We start from the raw sequence: 24880 nt of genomic DNA, 5'->3' as shown, positions 1-24880 counted from the left end.
CACACAATGATCACTGTGGATTTATGGTGAATTCTACTTTTCTAGGGCGAAACAACTGGCTTTTCCCGAATAATGGGGAGTGACCTTCACTCTTTTTCCTTGAACTTGTCCTGCCCAGAAAATATCTTATGTATATAATATACATATTACTATATATATATATATATATATATATATATATATATATATATATATATATAAAATACACATAAATTGTTTTCAAAGAAAAAGATATGTCATTCCTCACTCTAGTTATCCAGCAGGAACTGAGCAAGAGCAGTCAATGAACACATCTAGAATGACCACATGTAACAGTGACTTCAAATCTGACAGCTGTTTCCTATCCAAGCGCCCTGCGAGAGTGCTGCCATTACTCCCAAGTAACTGTGCGCGTTGAGCAGTCATCCTGCCATGGTTTGGGCTCCAATGTACGCTGCAAAGTGAAATCAGGCACATTCCATCTTGTTGACACAATGTGCCTCAGCTGCTGGTGTGGAAAGCTGTTTCTCCTTGAAGCTCGCTCAGAAATGTCTGGGTTGCAGGGACAGAGGATCTTGTCGTTATTTTCTTGGCAGTTCTCACAACAGCTCTCATGTGACTAGAGGAAAGTTTAAACCTTGAATTCTGAAGTCTCAAGCAATAGCATTGCAAGTTCCAACAGGTGGTACTGTTCTAATATTCACACAGAGTGCTTCTTTTGTCATTAAAACCTAACCTGTAATCTCTCTGGAGTAAAACAGTGTATTGTTTTAAAAATGCCGGAGTGGATCACTCTTTTAACTAGGACAAAGAGTGTTTTTGTCAGGTCGGGCATGGGATGGTCATTGAATAAATTTGGTAAACAGTGACTTGTGAATAAGTAAAAACATCAACAACAGATGTTCCTGAATTTTCATCGCTGGTTGGGTTTAGCTGTCCTCCACAAGGTGTCTACAAATGGGAAAAGTACAAAGAGAAAATTATTTTCATCACCTGAAATGCATGAAAGGCATAGAACCATATTTCCATTCCAGTATTTCTCTCAGGGCCTAGACTCTTTCCAGGTACAGAGCAGGCTCTTGAATATTTGGTGAAGAAATACATGAAGTGCAGAATGAATCCTTTTGTGCTAGAATCAGATCTCTTAGACCTTAAGTAATCTAGTAATACATCTTTGTTCTCTGAAAGTTAGGCAAGCCCTTACTTCATTCACAAATGTAGTATACCGGGAGATAAGACCTAGATAAGAGCTTCCTTAACCTCACCTACCAAAAATATTTCACACTGTTCCAGAAACTGACCTCTAAAGCAAAAAACTCACTTGTTATTGTATTTTTATGTTGCCAAGTGATTAAAAAATAAGTGTGAGGGGGCGCCTGAGTGGCTCAGTCAGTTATGTGCCTGCCTTCGGCTCAGGTCATGATCTCAGGGTCCCGGGATCAGGCTAAGATCAGGCTCCCTGTTTAGCTGGGAGTCTGCTTCTCCCTGTGCCTCTCCCAGCTGTTTGTGCTTGCTCTCTCTCGCAAATAAATAAATAAATTAAATAAGTAAATAAAACCTTTAAAGAAAATGAGATTGTTAACTTTATAACAGCATTTTAGGTAAACTGACTTAACATGACAGGGAAACCTTGACTGCTCTTGCACTCGCGTTAACAATGCACCTTTGCTTCTTTTCCCCTCTCTTCCTTGAACTCTGGCATTTCAGCTTATGTTGTTCTCATTATTTTCTATTAACATTTATGATAAGAGCTCTATTTGCATTAGTGATATTCTGTTTTATAAGAAATATATATTTTAAAATTTTGTTGTTAGAAGGTAAGATAATGAAAGCAACAGACTTTCCTCAGTGCCTTTTTGATTGGTATTTCTAGCTAATTTGCTTTGTAAGACCACTCTACCTAGTCACTTTCCAGGGAGCACAATTAACTTGCTTGATTTGATCCCTGCACAGTAATAAAACTCATCAACTGAGACTATAAGAAAAAGGAAGTAGAGAGAAGGTAAAAACCCTCTTTGGAAACCTTCGTGTTGAGACCTACACATAGCTTTTGCTTACATTTGTCCTCTGCCTCACCTGATACCAGTGGGCCACCAGGACCCCCGAGCAGTAAGTGTACCATGGAGAAAAGCAGGTAAACAGACTTAATGGCTCCTCTACTGACCTTTGCATGTTCCACTGAGGGCTATATACACTAAAAATGCCATTTACTCTCCTATGTCAAGTCTCTCAAAACATACTGTGTAGGTACCTATGCCTAAGACTAGAGAAGAGTTGTGAGGGTAGATAGAGGAAGACACCGAGTCTGCCTTTAAGACATTGTCAACAATCAAATTGAGGAGATAAGAGTCATGAACAAGAGATTAGAGAAAGTAATTTCAAAGAATATATAATAAAGTGTAGTCCAATGATGAAATTAGAGTAATCTAAGTAATCTGTTGGGTCCAATGCAAAATGCAAATGAAGGGCCCCTTGTTCAAAAATTAAGAATTCCAAGATGGCTACAGCAGAGTGTTAAATCAAGTCCCTTAGTGGTGTTCAACTGTGAATGAACTGGTCTGCAAGGCCCAAGAATCCTTCACTCACTTGTCTGCTGCCTTGGTGGATGGTTGGAAAACTGGACTCAGCTGGGTCTGTAATCTAGAGTGCCTGCTCATGGCACCTCCAGGATGGCAAGCCCAGGGTAGATGGTCTTCTACATGGTGGCTCTCGGCTCTAAGAGTGAGGAAACTGCATGGTCTTTCTTTAGCAATGGGACAATTTGGAAGAACGGCAATAAATTTTCAATGAAGCATTGTTCCATTCAAGATGCATCCTGAATGCTGGCTGTTAAAGAAGAGTACTTTGGATTAATAAAGTGCCACTTTGGAAAGAATGCAAGAGCTAAAACATTGCCAATGACAGCAAATGGCAAATCTATGCTTTGGCCAGAACAGCTATCTTTCTTTGGATTTTCTGGGCCCTGGGCACCCAAATATCAATGAGGCACAGCCCTACTCTTACAGAAACACAGTTGGCAATGAAGTAGATTCCCGAACACTAACTTAATACTACATGATGGATGCAGATGAGTGTTAATGTGAGAGCCTGGACAACACATATAGCCTCTCCATGGCTCACGTTCCTCCTATGCACCACAGGCAGAAGAGCAACACCTGTCTCATACGGTTCTGTAAGAATTAGTTACTTACCTCTTAGAACAGTCCTTGGCACATAGAAAGTGCTTGATAACTGTGAGCTATTATTGCTAACCTTATTATTACAAGCAGAAAGCTGAAGGAGCAGTACATTCTCCTGGATAGAGGAGAAGAAGCAAAATAAGGGAAAGTAACAACCTGAGTCTCGAAGGTTGATTAGAATTTTGCCACATGGGGATGCCTGGGTGCCTCAGTCGGTTAAGCATCTGCCTTCAGCTCATGTCATAATCCCAGGGTCTTGGAATAAAGTTCCAAGTGGGGCTCCTTGCTCAGCAGGGAATCTTCTTCTCCCTCTGCCTGCTTCTCCCTCTGCCTGCCCCTCCCCCAGCTTGTTTTCTCTCTCTCTCTGATAAATAAATAAATAAATAAATAAATAAATAAATAAATAAATAATAAATAAACAAACAAAATCTTTAAAAAAAAGTTTGCCACATGGACAGGATCTTATTTAGGGACAGGGAAGAACACTGTTATAACTGGAACTTTACAGACCTAATTTCTTCAAAGGAACTTCATAAGTGACATATAAACATTGATATAATTTTTATATGTCTTAGAAAAAACTTCAAATTAACTCCAAAGTCAAAGAAATTTTAGAGAAAATACTTCGTTACCTTTTATGAGTTGTGGCTTTATGATATGCAAAAAGTTGAGCCTTTCAAAGGGCGACAACCATGTGTTGGTCATCTCTGTATTCACTGATAGCTGTTGAATAAAAGCAATGTGAACTTCGTGTTTGTATTATTTTAGCCATTTCCCCACAACATGTTTCCGCCATTAGCAAGCACGAGTCACCTGCCTGCAGCTGTAGGCCCGATCCATCTTTCCAGAACTCTTTACTTCTCATCTAATAATCCTGAATGCTATGTGTTGGGACGATCATTCACTGTTGCTCAGGGAATGATCTCTACACTACTATTTACTGTACGAACCTGATTGATGACATTTTTGACTGAGTCAAGCAAATCTGCGTATTCAAGGAATGGACTCAGGAAGTTACTGGAGAAATTCTTTAGAGGCCAGGAATTGGTTGACTTTGTAAAGCAATGTGCAATACTGGAATTTACCATAAGCTAAGAAGCATTTCTTTTGCCCCAATAGACAGAACCAAGGAATATTTTCTTATTCCAAAGGGGATTTTGGCCTTAAAAAGATGAGTTTATAAAATCAACTTTTGCTTGGTGGGCAGCACACTCTAATACAATGGATTCCAAGAAATAAAGGATTATGACACATTCACTGGTTTCTGCTTTAAGATTTAGCACTTCCCAGCTTCCCAGCTACCCTGTCATAGAAGGGTTGGCACATAAATGCAGAGGAGTTTCACACACTCGACCACTCGATTTGTGTAGAATAAAAGTCCTCACAAAGACAGCATGGTACTGGCACAAAAACAGACACAGAGACCAATGGAACAGAATAGAGAACCCAGAAATGGACCCTCATCTCCTTGGGCAACTAATCTTTGATAAAGCAGGAAAAAACATCCGATGGAAAAAAGACAGTCTCTTCAATAAATGGTGCTGGGAAAATTGGACAGCTACATGCAAAAGAATGAAACTTGACCACTCTCTCACACCATACACAAAGATAAACTCCAAATGGATGAAAGACCTTGATGTGAGACAGGAATCCATCAAAATCCTAGAGGAGAACATAGGCAGCAACCTCTATGACATCGGCCACAGCAACCTTTTTCATGACACATCTCCAAAGGCAAGAGAAACAAAAGATAAAATGAACTTGTGGGACTTCATCAAGATAAAAAGCTTCTGCACATCCAAGGAAACAGTCAAAAAAACTAAGAGGCAGCCCACGGAATGGGAGAAGATATTTGCAAATGACACTACAGATAAAAGACTGGTATCCAAGATCTACAAAGAACTTCTCAAACTCAATACACAAGAAACAAATAAACAAATCATAAAATGGGCAGAAGATATGAATAGACACTTTTCCAATGAAGACATACAAATGGCTAACAGACACATGAAAAAATGTTCAAAATCATTAGCCATCAGGGAAATTCAAATCAAAACCACACCAAGATACCACCTTACGCCAGTTAGAATGGCAAAAATTGACAAGGCAAGAAACAACAATTGTTGGAGAGGATGTGGAGAAAGGGGATCCCTCCTACATTGTTGGTGGGAATTCAAGTTGGTACAGTCACTCTGGAAAACAGTGTGGAGGTCCCTTAAAAAGTTAAAAATTGAGCTACCCTCTGATCCAGCAATTGCACTACTGGGTATGTACCCCAAGGATACAGATGTAGTGAAGAGAAGGGCCATATGCACCCCAATGTTCATAGCAGCATTGTCCACAATAGCTAAACCGTGGAAGGAGCCAAGATGCCCTTCAACAGAGGACTGGATTAAGAAGTTGTGGTCCATATATACAATGGAATATTATTCAGCTATCAAAAAGAACGATTTCTCAACATTTGCTGCAACATGGACAGCACTGGAGGAGATAATGCTGAGTGAAATAAGTCAAGCAGAGAAAGACAATTATCATATGGTTTCTCTCATCTATGGAACATAAGAACTAGGAAGATTGGTAGGCGAAGAAAGGGATAAAGAAAGGGGGAGGTAATCAGAAGGGGGAATGAAGCATGAGAGACTATGGACTCTGAGAAACAAACTGAGGGCTCCAGAGGGGAGGGGGTGGGGGAATGAGATAGGCTGGTGATGCATAGTAAGGAGGGCACGTATTGCATGGTGCACTGGGTGTTATACGCAACTAATGAATCATTGAACTTTACATCAAAAACCAGGGATGTACTGTATGGTGACTAACATAATATAATAAAAAAATATTATTATAAAAAAAGTCCTCTATTTCTTCTTCTTTTATCTCCTTTGTTTATTTTAGGTGCTAGAAGTTTTCTTAATAATGAGTCCATTCACATATTAGAGAATCATTTCTCTAATTTCATGAAATTCCTTTGAAATGTTTTCTGAAATATTAGCAATTTTATTGATCTGAATCAGATAGCAGACAAAGCTGAATTGGCTTGTATGGCTGTGGATAGCCATATCCTGTACAAGAATTTTTTAATTGTAAGAAATCATCTTTCTACACCTTATTTAAAGTTTTAAAACAATTTCTGATGTCTACAAGAGACTTTTCTAGAAGCAAGTCAACATATTGACTCCTAGGAATTAATGTGGTTGAGAAAAATAAAGCTGAGTAGAAATCTGTTTCTTTTCATATAACTCCTTGGTGGCATCTCATTTAATAAATATGTACCACTGGGGAGAAATTGACCTTTATGAGATCTTAAGTAATAGATATCTAAGTAATAGAGTCTTCTCTTTTAACTAATTGTGAATCACAGATAAACACTCTTTGGGGGTGTCCTACAAGAACGTGTTCTTTGTATTTCTTAACCCTCTCATGACAACAACATGGAGACCCAAACTGAATCTTCTTTGTTGAGATAATTCAAGGCAGAGAAAAAAAGTCAGAGCAGAATCTAAAGAAAAGAAACTTCCAGAAGTCAAAAACAGCCGGACGCTAGATCAAAACCAACACATATGTGTATCTTTAAATTTACTCAAATTTAAAAATCAGGAGATTTCATCCAGGAATCTGGATATCTAGTATCTCTTGCAGCTCTGAAAACAGGACAACAGTGAATCTGCAGTCCGACCATTAAACCATCAGGAGGGGCTAAGTTGTGCTGCTCTCTTTGACGGAGCGTGGCTTCTCCAGGTCCCGCTATTCGGAGGATGTGTGAAAATTCTGTCACATCTGGCTCTGCTTCCCTGGTGTACATTTACTTCCCAGCCTCAGCAATTATTTGACTGGGACAGGGGGTCAAAATGAAAAGTTCCGTAGTCAGTGATGCCGTAAATTTACTATGTGATGTTAGGCATTTTGGAGCCTATGTTTTATATTCCTCATGTGTAATATCCCTGCTTGTAGATGCTCTCCAAGTTTCCTTCCTGCCCTAACATTCTATAATTCTGTGACCAACCATTTCCAGTGTATCCCCTCGTTCTTAAGGTTTGTGGTTTTTAGGGAAGGAAATAAAGTAGGTGCCATTTTTAGTCTACAGACTGCAATTCTGTCTGGTTAGGCTATTTGATGATTTTTATTCTCTGATTGCCCCTATTTAGTATCAAAACAATTATTTTCAGTCTTGAGATTAAAAATGATGATAGTATCTGACACTTAATTTCAAAGCAAATGGACTTTTTTGACTTGTGTCATAAGTGCAAAAGGTAATATCCATTGCTTTTCAAAAAAACAGCTATGATATATAATTCACATGCCATAAATTCACACATTTAAAATACACAACTCAGTGGATTTTACTATATTCGCAGATATATGCAACTAGCACCGAGGTCAATTTTAGAAAATTTCCATCACCTCAAAAAGAAGCACCTCAGCCTTTAGCTATCACCCACCTATCCTCCCATCCTCCCCACCCCCAGCCCTAAGCGCCAACGAATCTACTTTCTGTCCCTATAGATTTGCCTATTCTGTACATTTCTTATAAACAAACTAATATAATATGTGGTCTTTTGTAGCTGACTTTTTCCTCATAGTATGTTTTAAAGGTTCATCCACGTTGTGCCATGTGTCAGTACATCTTTCCTTTTTATGGCCGAATAATACTCCACCGTATAGATAGACCATTTTGGTTTATCCATCCATCAGTTGATGGGTATTTGGGGTATTTCCGCCTTTTAGCTATTATAAACAGTGCTGCTATAAACATTCAGGTACAAGCGTTTGTGTGGATATATGTTTTCATTTCTCTTTAGTATGTACCAAGGATTGGAATTACTGGGTCATGTTATAACTCTATATTTAATCATTGGAGGAACTGTCAGACTCTTCCAGAGTGGATGCATGATTTTACATTTCTATCAGCAATATGTGAGGGTTCTGAATTTTCCAAATTCATGCAACACTTGTTATTAGCTGACTTTTTTATTCTGGTCATCCTAGTGTATGTGACGTGGTATCTCATTGTGGTTTGGATTTGCATTTCTCTGATACATAGTAATGTGGAACATTTTTCCGAGTGACTTCTGGACACTTGTGTATCTTCTTCAGAGAAATGCCTACTCAGATTCTTTGCCCATTTTTTAATTGGGTTGTCTTTTTGTTATTGGAGTTGTAAGAGTTCTTTATGTATTCTAAGATACCAGCACCTTATCAGATTATATGAGTGGCAAATACTTTCTTCCATTCTTGGATTCTGGGGATTTATCTTGTTCTTTTGTTTGGAATGTATTTCTCTGTTTCTTAATTTTCCTTGATTCTCTGTGTCAGTGCCTACACATTAGACAAAACACCCACCTTTCCCAGTCCTCACAGCCTGGATTCTCTTTGACTTATCTTTCTCCCTCACCACACCCAGATTTTACTGACTTTTCTCTTGTTTATAAAAATTCCCTAGGGAAAAATTTGCTCCACACACTAAATCAATAAAATTTGAACTTCTTTGAAGAGATTGTTCCTAAGTCAGTGTTTGAGATTTGTTCAGACTCTAGGCAACTCCCTCCAGCTGTCTCTTTCCCCAGTTATGTTAGGCGAACCAGCTGGTGTATAGTTAACCATGTATGTCCAATAAATATACCAATTTCCTCCTAATTCCCTTTCGCCACAACCTCTGCTGTTTTTAAGATTGTCCTTAGGCTTGAACTTCTTCATACTCTGTTGCAAATGGAAGTCAGTCCCTTATGAAATTAGTTAGGAACCATCTCTTGCATGGCCTCTTCTCTCCCCAGGCAAAATTTCTGTACCTCAGCTATGGCACGGGGGGTGAGGACAATAGCACGTTTTCTCTGTGAGTCACACCCCTGCTTCAATAGCTGAGAGCTCAGTGTAGGGGATCCAGGGACCTCGTATCTTCTGAGCTTACCTCTCCCAGCACAGAATCACCACTTTATGAGCTGGGCCAGGGATAACTGGGGTCCCAGAATTCTCAGCAGTACCATGGCCAAACTAGAGCTCCTATTCCATGAGTGGGGGGCAGGGCTGAAGAAGGACGTCCCATCTTACTGTATTCACCCTGAATTTAGCCTCAGCAACAGGTAGCTGGGGACAAAATGAGCAATGTTAATGTCTTGCCCTCATGGAAGATCATCCTCTAAATGGTAGCTCGTGGGAGAAGAAGCCATGCACAGTCTGAAGAGGAATTTCCGTCTCGCTGAGATAGGAGGTAGGAGGTCGTGTGCAGGTCTTGTTTACGCTGGATTTTAGATTTTCTTGAATAAATGTTTCTTCTTCTGCTGTATATTCTTAGATCCATTTCCAGATATTTTAAAAGGTTGTTTTTATTTATAATTTTCTACTTACAAGGAGCTCATCTAGAGTCACTTTCTTTTGATAATCGCAGTTATGTCATCTCTGCTGTACTTCCCCTTACATTTCTCCAGCTAGTATGTTAATAGAACAGAAGACAGTAATATACATCTCTTCCCACGTTTCTTGACCACTGCTTGCTAGTATCTACAGAAGTATGTACATGAAGAAAAATATGATTTTGAGCAATTTACGTGTATCCCTGGTTTTTATTCATCATATGGGAAAATCATCCCAATTATGAAAATAGCTCCATCATTTCATCTTTCCTAGATCTCTCCTCATCCTTAAACACAGCGCTTTCCCTTTACATACATGGCTTTGTAGTTCAGGTCTGACACTCACATTTAATATAACCTTTCTGCTCTTTCTAAATGTAGCAGTAAGGTTTCAAAGCATGAGATTAACTGATAGCATCAACAAACCATTTAATAATGAGTTGCAGAAACTTCAAAGCATGTTGTTGCAACAGTACGGACTAAGTAAACACTCAGAACAATGTGGACTAGGTAAACAATCCGAACATTTGCCTTCCACCTATGAGGTAATACTAAATACAGTCTACCCCTGATTATCTAAGCATCTTCCACATCAAACTTTGAACGTCTCCTAATTTTAAAAATATAAATAAATTTCGTTAATAATCTTAAAAATATAAAATTGTGATGATTTGCTTTCCCATTCCCGAAGCAGTCACGTTATACATTGCATAAACATATAGAAACAGTTTTTGAATTAGCCCCTATCATTTAAAAACTATCCTGTTGTACCTGCTACTGATCAGGGTCATGAGAGTTTCTGTGTGTCCATGGAATGGGAAAAAAAGGCTGCTCCAGTATTTGTAGAACATGAAGATATTTCTACAACCCACAAATAAAAATTTATAAAGAGTTATTTACTACTATTGTAGATTTCCTTATATACCAAACTAGTTTGAGCTAAGTACATATAAAAGAGACTTGGTGAACTGATGTCTAAAGTTATATATAAATTGATTAACTTTTTCAGGTAGAATTAAGAATATTTTTAGGGGGTTATGCTATATTAAAGCATAATGATGGACTTCTTTCCGCAAGATTTTTTGTGTGTGACTGGCTTCCATACCAAATTACCCCTATTACTTTTAATTGTAAACTACTTGAAGGCATAATCCTTTTTTTTCTTTTTCTTATCAACTTCATACTCAAAATCTAGAGCAATAGTCTGCATAAAATGGGTAAAAAAAAAAACAACAAAATATTTTATTATATTTCTCAGGTTTTTTTATCTGTTAAAATTGAGGTATAATTTATATACAGATGACATGTACATATTTTGAGTGTATGGTTCAGTTAAGTTTGACTATTGTTTATATCCATGTAAATATCACCTCAATAAATATATAGAACCATAAAAAATTCCCTTATGTTCCCATCCTGTCAATATTCACTGTCCCAAAATAATCAGTGTCTTTATTTTTGCTATTATACATTATATTTTACTTTCATATAAGCAGAGTCATATATATTTTCTTTTATGTCTGTCTTTTTTTGCTTCCCAGGATGATTTGAGATTTATCCATGTTGTGTGCATCATAAGTTTATTCTTCCATTTTTATTGCAGATTAGTGTTCTGTTGTAGGAATATACTACAATTTGTTTATCCATTCTCATGTTGAGATATATATATATATATATATATATATGGGGTGTGTCCTGGTTTGGGCTATTCTAGATAAAACTCTTTTTTTGGGGGAGACATACATTTTCATTTCTTGTCTTAAATATCTAGGAGTAGAATTCATGGATCCATAAAGGTTTGTTAAAAACTGTCAAACAGTCTGCAACATGATTGCACCATTTTAGTTTCACCAGCGGTGTATGAGAATTCCAGTTGCTCCACATCTTTATCAACACTTGGTTCTTTCAGACTTTAAAATTTTAGCCATTCTAGGGGATGTGAAGTGACATCTCATTGTGGTTTTAATTTATATTTCCCTGACGTTAAAGATGTTGAGCACCCTTTTAGATGTCATTTGTATACATTCTTTGGGGAAGTATATATTACAGATTTTGCCTATTGTATTAATGGGGTGTTTTTCTTTTTATTATTGATTTATTAAGAGTTTGTTCTATATCCAGATTTATATATTCTGGATACAAGCCATTTTTTGGATACCTGCATTGCAGAGATATCCTCTGAGTCTTTGACTTACCTTTCCTTTTTTTTTTTTTTTTAAGATTTTATTTATTTTAGAGAGAGAGAGAACTGGGGGGGTGGGTGAGGGGGAAAGAGAGAATCTTAAGCAGACTCCATGCTGAATGCAGAGCCCAACTCAAGGCTTGATCTCACAACCCTGTGATCATGACTTGAGCCAAAATCAAGAGTCAGAGGCTTAACTGACTGAGCCACCCAGTGCCCCGGCTTACCTTTTTGTATGGTTAGTGCTTCTGTCCTACTTTGCCTACCCAACAGTCACAGAACTATTTTATGCTTTGTTTTTTATTTTTTTAAGAAATGATATAGTTTTGGCATTTATATTTAGATTTATTATCATCTTAAATTAATTTGGGGGCATTTTCTTAGACCATGTTCCCTAGGAAACTGACCGAAATGGAGATTTCCATGTAAGAGGCTTATTAGGGTGTGCATATTTCAGCACACTGTGTAGTCTACCTCTTGTAGAGCTTGGATCCATGGACCTCATATAATAAGGAATAACAGTTGTAACCCTTTGGATACTGGTGCTGGCTGAGGGCCTGCAGGAAGGAAGGGCAAACCCAGAAATATCAACTTGCTACCAAAGGGCTGTTTGGTCTTCTCAAGAGATAGTGTTATATCAGGGGCTCAGTATTTGTTTCTGTTGCTGAAAACTGGATATTCTATAGGGGCAGTGGCTAGATTGGCCTTGGTAAGTGGGGGCTCGTGCATTTGATACAAAGATCTTTATACTTTATGCCCATTTTCATAAGTCTGTACACAAGTCTCTTTCCCAGACTGCCTTATTTGGCAGTTTTTAATCTTTCTAGTTTCCAGCAACTGACAAACCAAACAAGCTGATCTACCTGCCAACCAAGCTTGGTACTTTTCCTCATTTGTCTGCTGGTCAAAAGGAATCCCCCAAATAGATACAGGTGTGAGCAGAGGGAGAAATGATTCCATGACATCATGATCTGTCCCAAAGGTCTGTGCAGCTTAATGTGCTCTCTGATTCTACTTGTGCACGATGCCAGTGTTCCACTTGCCTCTCTAATGGATTACTGTTGGACCTGCCTGACTTAATGACTTGGAGGTTCTGACAGAACCCAGCACGGCGTGGGTGGTTCTGACTATGTCGACACTTAATATTACATGATCAAGTGTTCCATCTCTAGCAAACCCCAATCAATAGCACGTGAGAAACTATTTTTGAAATTGTATAAATTACCTACTACGGATGGGTTGACTTTGGACACATAAGTATTTACATTGTGATTCTCATTTGGGGTCTTGCCATAAACACTTCATGATGTTTATTCCCATCACAGATAACTCCAGTACTATATGATTTACTTGTACTGCAGCCTACACCTACTGCAGGAATCTTTTTTTTCCCTTTTTTTTCTGTGAACCCCACTCAAAGCTACTAGTCTTCCAAATCACTTGGGAGATAAGCTGGAAGAGCATTCTCAAGTATAGAATATGCTGCCTCTAGAAATCTGAGAGGACTACTAGGTGCTTTGTTTTCTTCTTAGAAAGACAAGATGCAATAATTTGTTCTCTACTTTGGAAAGAATGCCATGGTATACCACAGACCACAGGAGCCCTAAAAATGTCATTGATGTGGTGGTCACTTGAAATCATATAAAGTTTATAATCAATCCTTTGCAGCACATGGGAATTACCATGGCCTCTAATATACTGGCCACTTCTTGTTCATCTGGTCTGATTAATGTGATATCACCCACATAGTAAATCAATGTGATATTCTGCGGAAAGTCCAGATGGTCCAGAACCTTTAGTACTATATGACAGATGGCAGGAGAGTTAAAATAGCCCTGGAGAAAGACTGTGAAGAATACTGTTGTCCATCCTACATGAATGCCAACTCTTTCTGATCTTCCTTCTGATAGGAATGGAAAAATATGTATTTGCCAAATCAATAGCTCCATAAAATGTACATGAGTCCATATTAACCTTTTCTAGAAAATACTTTCATCTGGTATAGCAACTGCAATTTGTTACTTGGTTAAGTTTGTTTAATCCACTATCATACTCCAAGATTCATCTCATTTGGGTAGGGGCAACATTTCTGAGCTAAATGGAAGCATAATGGGACTACTGCATGCCCCTGAATTCCTTAAGTCTTTTAATATGGCACTGATGTCTGTCATTACCCCTGCAATACAATAGTTTTTTATTTATTGTTTTGGTCAAATGGCAGCTTCAGTGGTTTCCTCTTGGCCTCCTGCACTGCTATAGCTCCTACTCAAAAACCAAGGAATCAACATGGTGTTCAGGCAACTACCAAATATCTTTATTTCAATTAAACAGGTTAGGACTGAGGCTTGTGGACCCAGTGGATCCACTGTGACCCAGGCCTGGGTCATGACACCTACTTCTCACCCATATGCCCCCACTATAACGGAAGGACTATGGTGATGTTTCGAATCCTGGTTATCGTTGTCATCTGAGGCTCTGTGTCTCATAACTCTCAAATGTCAGGAGTGTATGATTATCCCCATTTCCCTAATTCAGTTACCTGAGGAAATGGTTGCAATATTCCTTTGGGGAAGGATTAGGGAAATCATGATGTTATACATTGTTTTGATGTTGCTGGACCCTTTCTTCTAGAGACATAATCTCTCCCTTACTCAGTAGAATCTGGGTCTAACACTAAGATCAGAAAAGGAATTGTAATGTTAAAAAACTGGAACAGCTATCTTAGTTGTTAAAAATGTTTTATATCTACACTGTCCAATACAGATTGCTAACCACAGGCAGTCATTGATACTTAAAACGTGGCTAGTGACCTGAGGAACTGAATTTTTTATTTGATTTAAGTTTAATTGGTTTAAATTCAAATAGCCACACGTGACTAGTGGCTATTGTACTGGATAGCAGAGGGATAGGTTTGAGCAATATCCTCATTGCCTGGCTATCTATCTCACCCTTTGGGGGCGCCATATTCTACTAAATATCTCATATTAAATATGTCATTACAATAATGATGTCCATTTTGTTTCTGAAGTTTAAATGCCACTACCTAGGCTTTATTATTTTTGAATCTTATCTTGCCTGTTGATATCAAGAATTCTATTTCTGTAACATTATTTCCTCGTTTAGCTAGGTCAACAGAGAGTAGCTACTACTGATTTTCTCAACATTTCTGATATCTCTTTTGGTAAATGGAGTGTCTTCCTCTGATCTAGTAGCCAGCTGGTAGCTTCATGGCTTGAAATAGTGTACTTCCATTTTAGCATGCCTACTTCTCCAAGTCTTTTGACCACTTCCCCATTATCTGCCAAAATAGTTCTGGAACTTCTATATTACTTAATGCACTACATCACTTTCTAAAAGCTTGTAGGAGCACTGTCTCTATAATAGTATTGTCTTCCAGGATCTTGCCAAGATGTCAAATACCATATCATGAGAAAGTGCTCCCATGTCAATAAACTCTGCCTTTTCAAACTTTATATTCTGTCTCTCTTGATCCAGCACATTCAGGATCCAGTCCCATTCATACTCTCCCTGTTCATGCTGATACATATGGGCTAAATATTGCAGTCCCTTCAGTATATTGTCTCCCTCCTTTCTTAGTGGACTCATCACTTTATTAGCTGAATTATGTTGTCAAGAACCCTAGTTTCTAGTTCCTGAGCCAAGAGGGAGAATGGGAAATAATTGGAGGAATGGGGAGGCAATGCATCTTGTCTTACAAAAGAGAGGCTTTTGGATTGCCTGGAAGCCAAGTACAGAGCATCAACTTTAATGAGGGGGAAGGTCCCTTTTTGCAGGCCCAGAGGGTTTGCAGAACCTAGGATTCCAAGGTGCTTGAGTGTATTGACTTGAATGTTGTATTCCAAGTCTCAAGGTTCCACTCCTCGACAATAATTCCACGAGCTTAACAAAACAGTCCTGTCTAGGTTGAGAAGTCAATGTTCTCTGTAATTCAGTCCTGACCTATTCCTCAGCATTTCTGATCTCTGGTGCAGTAAATAAAAGTCTCTTTACATGCTTTCAAGTAGGCCTTCTGTTTTTTAAATTAGTGATTAATCACACTCAACCATTCATTCTCTTTCTGCAATGCATTAATAGCCCACAGCAACATCCATCAAACCCTATTGTCCTTATAATTACTACTTCCCTCCAACCTCTCAAATGCCTAAAATATTATACCCTTGCTCCCTACCCAGTGCATTCCTTTCTAATAGTATCACATCACAATCCCAACCAGTAGATGTAGAACTGCACTGCTGCAGCTTGCCAAGGTACGTCCATACTTCATCTGTGATTAGTAATGGGCTATTCATGACCAGTCTGCTAGTGGGTGGCCCAGCTTCAAAATTTCTTTTTAGGATTTGCTTAAACTAGTGGCTTTGAAACTGCTCTGAGATGCGAATTGTGTGCAGAAAGTTGTTCCAAATGGAAACATGGGGACAGGCCTTGTCCTATCACACCATCCAGTCATTGGAAGTAGGCTGCTTTCCGAGCAGGAACATAAACTTAGGTGGGGAGGTACTCTTCAACTGAATGCAATTTCTGGGGAGGAACTCAGTGGTAAGCCATCAATAGGCAACTAATAAACTAATAGCAGAGTACTACAGTACTATTTTTTGTTTCTTTTAGTCTATTAAATACGCTAAGACCTCCAGTACAATGCTGAATATTAAGGTAAAAAGGTTCAATTCTTTACCATTCCTTGTAATGTTAATTGTAGGGTTTTTTTTGTGGATGCCTTTTATCAGATTGATGAAGCTCCTTCCAATTCCCAGTTTTCTGAGAGCTTTTATTAGGAATGAAGGTTGAATTTTATAAAATGTCTTTTCACATATTTATGTTTTATAGTCATATTTTTTCTGTGAATGTGGCAAATTACATTAATTTTCAACTGTTACACCAACCTTGCATTCCTAGAGTAAAGCCCACTTGATCATGATGCATTATCCTTTTAAATTTTTACTGTATTTAATATGTAGATATTTTACAAAGGTTACTACATGTATGTTCATAGGGATATTAGTTTATAGATTTCTTGTAATTACTTATTAGGTTTTGGTATCAGTGTTATGTGACCTCACAGAACAAATTGGAAGTTTTCCTACACCTTTATTGTCTGAAAGAGCTTATGTCAGATTTATTACATTGGTGGTTTGCAAACATTTTGCCTTCAAAATCTGTTTAAATTTTTCCAAATCACTGAGTCCCCAAAGAGCTTTTATGTGGGATATATATATATATAATTAAAAATTAAAACAAAATATTTACTTCTCAGTTTATTAACAAATAGTAAATTAGAATAACATATTTTTGTGAAAAATACTTTCCAAAACTTTTTGTGGGGAGAGAGGCACAATTTTACGTTTTCACTAGTCTCTTCAAAGTATAGCTTAATAGGATGCCCCTAGTTCTTGCATCTGCTACGTTCAGTCTATTGCGATGTTATGCATTATGTAGCTTATGGAAAAGTCCACTTATGAGAGACTAAAAGTTGAAAGGCAAAGAAGTTTCTAGTACTATTTTAGAAATAATTTTGACTTCGTTTCTTCTTGTGTCCATCTTTGTAAGTTGTGTTATTTAAATAATTTTTTCAAAACAAAAGAATTTTCCATTTATGTAAGTTGTTAAGTACATTAACATCAAGTTGTTTATAAAGTTCCCCAATAATCTCTCTAGTATCAGCGGGATCTATAAGATATCCCCTGTTTTATTCCTGCTATTGGTAATTTGGGTTTCTCTCTTTCTCTTAATCTGTCTAGTTAGAGTTTTATCAGTGAAATTTATTGTAAAAATGCTACTTTTTTTATTGGATATTGGACATCATGTATGACACAGGGTAGGGAGTCCAGACTATGTTGTCTTCCTTTAAAAAGTGTTGGGTTTTATTCTAGCAACCAATTAAATTACTTGCGGATCCGTTTGAGCCTGTCAACCTCAATGTTATTTTTTGTTAGTTTGGATCTATTTTGGTTTTGCCTCAGTCCTAGATTGTGGCTCTTACTCTGAGTATGGTACATGCCTGTAAGGTTTGGCCTTTCCAAGGTTTAAACTGAATATCTCAGGTATTCTGTGATCTTTTCACTGTGGCTGGAGTGGAGCTCCAACAGTACCCAGCACTCATGATTTCTGGGCTCTATCAGCTGCCATCATGTAGGAGCTCCTCTGGCTATCCTTCCCCAGGCAGGTCTTCCTCTGGTACCCTTTCCTGCTAGTTCCTATCGCTTCAGCCACCCTTAATCTGATCTCAGCCTTTTCCACTCAGCAAAACTGCCCTCCCTGCTTTGCCTCCAGGGCCCTATGCCAGCTGGTAAGTGTCTCTAGGCAGAAAGCCATAGCAAATATGGGGCTCCACTTATGTGTTTTCCTTCTCTCAAATTTCACAATCCTGTGATCCCTGTGTCCAGTTACTGAGAACACTCGCTCCATGTATACTATCTCATTGTTTATGGCAAGACAAGTCCGTTACCAGTGACTTTGGCATAGCTATAAATAGAAGTCTTTGCACCCCTGTTTTTCAAAAAGGCCTGATTAGGAAATCAAATATTTGAATTTAAAATCATCGTTTTATCACATGGATCAATCTTTGAAATTCCAAAAAATGAGATTTTTGGTCCTCAAATAGTTAACACCATTTGACTTCCCTGACAGGATGATCAACACCATAGAGGATTACTAGAGTTTTGTAATATTAATCTTCTTGTATATGATTGAATGTCTTAGAACTTTCCAGCAATTTATATGCATATTTTACATCTTCCCTGCATTCGGTTGATATTATCCATGCTTGTACCACCTTATATTTTCTGCATTTTTTTCCCTCTGACCATCCCTTTCTTTTGAATACCATTTTCTCCCTAAATTCACCCATAACCTCTATTGTTGCCTATAATTCTTCAAGTAAGCATACATATAGCATTCACCACATGACAATCCCTGTTAGGTATTGTAAATAAAGCAAAATACAAAAAGGATAAGGTTCTTAGCTCTAAGGATCTTATATCCTACAGGAGATGTCTTAATTAAGATTCCCCTGATAGCAGGACATGAGACAGTCTTGAGTACTGATCACTAGTGGTAAATTTGGAGGTGATCCCAGGAAACAAGGATGAGGAAGGGGAGAATGTGAGATGAGAAAATAGAAATAGCCAATAGTAAGGGTGCTCTGTGGGAACAGGGGATTGATTTCTGTTGAAATCTCTTGAGAAAGCCTGGCCCACCTGAAGATGGGGAGGAGACTGGAGCATTTATTCACTGATTTCCACCTCCCATTAGCTGTGCTTGTCTTGGGGCAGAGCAGGCACCTGTGGGATCAGAGACAGCAGAAAAGTCAAAAAAACAAGTGGAGTGGGCTGAGAAGGGAGGTAAACCTGAGCTTGCAGGGGATTGTCTATCACAGCTGCAGCTACAATCAAGGTGGGCCCAGGATGTGTTACATGGGGCCCCAGAGGCAGCTGCCACAGGCAGAATATTAGAATAAACACAGATAGTCTCTGAAAAATGTAAGTACCACGATAAAACCCAGTAATGCAATAGAGGTGTGCCTGTGTGTGTCTGGGTATGTGAGTGTGCGCATGCGTGTGTGAATACATGTTCAGATCGGGTAGTTTGGGAGGGATCTCTGGGGAAGTGGCATTTGAGCTGGTATCTAAGGAATAGGGAAGAGGCAGGATGCAGAGGAAGAGAATTCTAGGCAGAGGAAGAGTAAGTGCAAAGTCCTAAGCTGACACGAGTGTGGCATGTGTGAAGAGCAAAGGGCTGAGACCTCCCGAGAGTAGAGAAGGGTGCTAACAGATGAAGGCAGAAACTAAATTCGATCACTCAGAATCTAATGGCCATGCAAAGAGTTTGGAATTTATACTACGTCCTTTGGAAAACCATCAGAAGACTTTATGCAAGGGAGTGATATGATCTTATTTTCCTTTTAAATGATACTATGGACATATAATGATTCTTTGATTCATACATGTCAAGTATTCCTGAAGGTTTCAATGCAGTTACAGTAGCTAATGTTGGAAAATATTTCTTATTTTGATTTTTCCCCTGATTATACATAAATCATTGTCATTGACTAAAGTCCCAATCCCTTGCATTCCACTATAACCAATTTAGTACTCATATTTCAGAGTTCATTGAGAAAACCCAATAACAATGGATGTTAGAATGTCCCAGCACTCTTTGCTAGTGAAGATTCATTCATTAAAGTAAGTCATGAAAAAAAGTTTGTGTAAAAATTCATCATCTGAACGGTAACACCAAGGTTATGTAGGGCTACATTTATTTCTAGTCGAAAGATGGTTGATTTTTAGATTTTACAAAGTTTTACTAAATATTAAGACACAAAATTCTCTATGAACTCTAGGTTAATACAATTTGCTTTTTCACAATCAAATTATTTTAATTGTTGATCTCATAGTCTAACAAAAATCCTGAGCTGGGACATGGAATGCCCAGATTTAACATTAGTTTGTTCTGTGACGATGAATGATTGATTGTAAAATGATCACAAAGTATTTATCAAACATCTATTGTGTATGTGCCTTCCGTATTGCGCTAGAAGTGACACATTATAATATTATAAGATATGCTCATGCCCAAGGTTTGAAAAATACAGCCATTGGGGTGTGTGGGTAGCTCAGTTGAGCATCTGACTCTTGCTTTCAGCTCAGATCATGATCTCATGGTCCTGGGATGTAGCTCCACACCTGGCTCTGCACTCGGCAGGGAGTGTGCTTGAGATTCTCTCTCTCCTCTCCCTCCGCCCCTCCCCCCCACCATGCACACACTCTTGCCCTCTCTCTAAAATAAATAAATAAATGTTTTTTAAAAATATGACCACTACCTCAAATTTCATTTTAAGTGTGTAGGGAATATTGCATTGACACTCTGAAACATGATTAGTTAAAAAAAAAAAACCAAAACACTATGCTTGGATGAGGCTCAGAAAAATATGCCCCACCTACAATCTAATATAGGAATTAAAGTGGGCTTAATATTTTTTTGAAAGTCATAAATTATATTCTCAAGGGTTAAGATTTTCCTGCTTAATGAAATTCTCTCATTGAAGATATACTGCCCTGCTCCGCAGAGAGTCCACCACTGATAACACTTGCTAAATGGTCTGTCTTTCTCAGGACAGTTATAATCCTAACACTTCCTCTAGAACTACAGGCAACAGTGAAGATGTTTTCATTTCCTTGTGGTTAGTTCTCCCCTGACTGATTGTTAAATGTGCTTCTGGTCGGACACATTCTCTTCCTGGGCTTGAAAAAGCATAAACTCAAGTGGCCAGAATGCCCAGATTCATGAATATCATTTTTATTCTTCTTATTTAAGTTTCAAGTGACTTTTCTTGCTTTGCAGTTTTCACTGTCTTCAAATATTCATGATCCATTTTGGCTCCTTTGATTTATAAGTTGCTCATTTGAAAAGGTGTAACCACTAATGTGGGTGACTTTGCCAACCTCGGAAGGAAGATGACTAGAAGAAATCTGTGATGAACAGGAAGCGACCCTTTGATCTTTATTGAAATTCCTTCTTAGCAGGAAAAGTGATATATACATTTATATATATCTACTGATCTTGATAAGTTTAAGAGAGGTTGTACTTTCTTTTATGTTGCTATGTACTTCTCAGGACTTAGGAGCTGTTAGATAACTGCATCTAAATATAGATGCTGATAGTTTGCTAAGGTCATTCTATAGTCATCCATCACTATGTGGTAAATAACCTATTTTATAGACTACTTTAGAATATTCAGCTTACAGCACAGTTTATTACCTACTCTTTATGTTAAGGTCAGGCTCAAACCTGTCTGTATGCAGAAAGGGAAATAGGTCAGTGCCATCTTTTAAAGAGCTAGAGCTAGAGCTTGAGCTTGGGGCTATAAAGAGAAATGGAAAAGTTCACTTGCAGGAAATGCATCAGGAAGCACTTGTAAAGCAGAAAAGACAAGATGGAGAAATAACTCTAATGCATTTAAAATTGATAAATTACTCGCCTTTGTAACCTCTTAGCATTGTAGAGCTTGAAAACCTTTCTGGTATCAGATAAGATACCTTTCAGTGGAAGGAACTAAAGATCACCTGAGAAAAATCATAGAGACAAAAAAAGTATTTTGCCTTAAGCCAGACTGCAGAGATCTGTTGCTCTACTTCCGCTCCTTCCAATGCACACCCAAGTCAGAGTAAGTTTTATGAGAAATAAAGAAGAAAGGTCACTCTTAAAGTGACTCTTAGAGGAAACAATGCTCATTAGATCAAAGGGGGAAAATGGGGCCTCACCCAATGACTAAAGAAAACATGATGCAAGAGCTACCACTTCTTCCATAACTATATAGAACAGACTGAAATCAGGATTTCCAATGGAGGTATTCCAATAATCAAGAAAACACAAAAGGATGAGATCAGGAGAAAAGTAGAAGCTGATGAGATAAGGGTTGGAAACAAATTCTATCAAGTGAAGATTGGGTCAATCTGTTCACCGGAAAAGCTAGCTGTTGGCTTGACTGGCCCAGACTGTCTACTATACCCATGCCATAATCAGACAAAATGCCTAAATGTATGAACAAACGGACTCTAGCTGTCATGCGATTTTTTAGTTCCCAGTTTGAAATGCTTACACTCGGGATATTTATTAAATGCTATAAACTCTTTGCAGGGGGTGTTACATCTTCCAGGAAGACACTAGCATCAACATTCATTCAGGCTCAACATTTCAGCATGTGGTGCCTCTGTAGGCGCAGTCCCAACCATGTGAGGACAATTGAATTCAGAAGCACTTTCTAAAAATCCTACTTTGTAAGATGATAATGAAGAGAGGATATTAAGAACTACAAGCCTTTAACTGTTACATGAGTTCCCAGTTTCAGACTACAGTATATGGTTCAGTCACTGGAAAGAAGCACCTTAATAAGAAGCAGAAAGTTAGCTGCAATGTTGATCCTTATTTGGGGCAGAATTAGATAATTACAGATATAATAGTCAAAATCTGTTTCCAAGTCACATTAAATACTTGGATTTTTGGCAACGTGGGTACAATTCGTGAATGTGTAATGCCATGTATTTTCCTACAATGCAAAAATTAATTTCCAAATATACTTGCAAAAGCATCTTTGATCACAGAGTGTGCAGGCTTTCTTTTGGCATAATAATAAACATTTCAATCATGTATCAAGAGAAAATTGTGAAATCTATTAGATTTTTTAAAGAGTTGAATGTATAGCACCATTAATACCATATATTATATACTCATGGGAAATAGTATCTGAACTCACAAATTTTTCAATGATTCCTCTATTGGATCTATTAATTAACAGACTTTTTGTTCAGATTCAACTCGAATGGACAAAGTCTATTAGACATGTAATTTATATTCAAGAATGAAAACATTTTTTTAGAATGTCTTTTAAAAAGACCCCAAAATAGTTTTGTAACTAAAAAAATATCCTCAATATACAAATCTTTGGTTTGATACCATGATGACTTTAAGAGTGATCCCAGCAACATGACAAAATAAGTAAGTCAGAGATTTGTTGTTCGCTTATAAACACATAGAAATGATGCATATATACAATAACATAATGTTTATTTAGGTAGCTGGGTTCAAAAGCAAGAAGATGACAGAAATAAGGGGGATACTGAAAATCAGAGTGGTAAATTCAGGACCTGGTATTCCAGCAACCAAAAAGAAAACTGCCCCAGATCGAAGTCTTCAGGTATAAGGCACTAAAAGTGCCTTAAAGCCCACAGAGTTATAGAAGATATGCCTTTGGGCTCAGGCAAGATTGGGGAGCTAAAGCATCACACCCCATCACAAAGCTGGGATAATGGAAGGACTATCTTTTCAGTGGAAGGGGGAAAGAGAAATTCTACCAATTGGCACAAGAAAGCAAGAAGGAAACTTGTCTTTGTCCGGGATTCTAAGGAGGAAAAAACCCTCGTTTATGAAAAATAAAAATCCTAGGACTGTCTGAATTTTTATATTCCTTGGGTGTGGACATGCCTAATCTGAGAAATTAACAAGACTGACTTCAGTTGGTGAAATCCCTGGAGCACCTAGCAAAAACAAACACAAAACTATTCCCAAACAACATTCCTGAAAGTGCAAGGACTCTAGCAAGAAAACAAAACAAAACATACAAAGGAAGAACACTTTTCTGTTATAATGAGCTCTCACACACCAATAAACAAGCCAGGAGGGAAAATAAACACACAAGACATACATGAGGATTATATAGCCTTCTCTCCCTGCAGTCAAACAGAATATAATAAAAAAAAAATCTGAAATAATCTATGAAACAAAATGATTAGAGTAAAAAAAAAAGGGATGGAATAGAAATAAATCTCAAACAATATGACACTATAAAAATACATGGGAGATTTGAAAAAGAAATATAAATGTTGGGTAATCCATCCTTTCTGATGGCTGAGTAAGTTACATCAACATGGACAGAACTGGAGGAGATTATGCTAAGTGAAATAAGTCAAGCAGAGAAAGACAATTATCATATGGTTTCACTCATTTGTGGAATATAAGGAATAGCAGGGAGATCGGTAGGAGAAGGAAGGGAATAATGAAGGGGGGTAAACAGAAGGGGAAATGAACCACGAGAGGCTATGGACCCTGGGAAACAAACTGAGGGTTTTAGAGGGGAGGGAGGGTGGGGGGATGGGCTAGCCCAGTGATGGGTATTACGGAGGGCACATATTGCATGGAACGCTGGGTGTTATACGCTACAATGAATCATGGAACACTACATCAAAAACTAATGATGTACTATATGGTGACTAACATAGCATAATAATAAAAAAATAATAAAAATAAATATATATCTTTAGAAATGAAAAAAATCCTTGAAATTAAAGATTCAATCGACATAAAGATTAGACAATTTGAGAGGGAATTATTGAACTGGAGAGCTGACATAAGGAAACTACCCCACTGCTGCACAGAAAGATAAAGAGAAAGTACAAGACAGAAGTGAGAAAAATGGAGGATATAGGATACAAGATATGTTGAAATAGGAGTTCCAGAAGGAGAGAAAACAAAATGGAGATGATATTACATTTAAGAACTATTGATAATTTTTCTGATTTGATAAAAGATATAAATCCACAGATTTCAGAACATCAAAGACAATAAGGAAATCCTAAAAGCAACCAGAGAGAAAAGACAGATTAACTACAAAGAAAGAATTAACC

Source organism: Ursus americanus, chromosome 1, assembly GCF_024610735.1.
Source record: "Ursus americanus isolate L20-20 chromosome 1, mUrsAme1.1.p, whole genome shotgun sequence".
NCBI lineage: Eukaryota > Metazoa > Chordata > Mammalia > Carnivora > Ursidae > Ursus > Ursus americanus.
The sequence above is the reverse complement of the archived record's forward strand: the minus strand, read 5'-3'. Positions refer to the sequence as shown.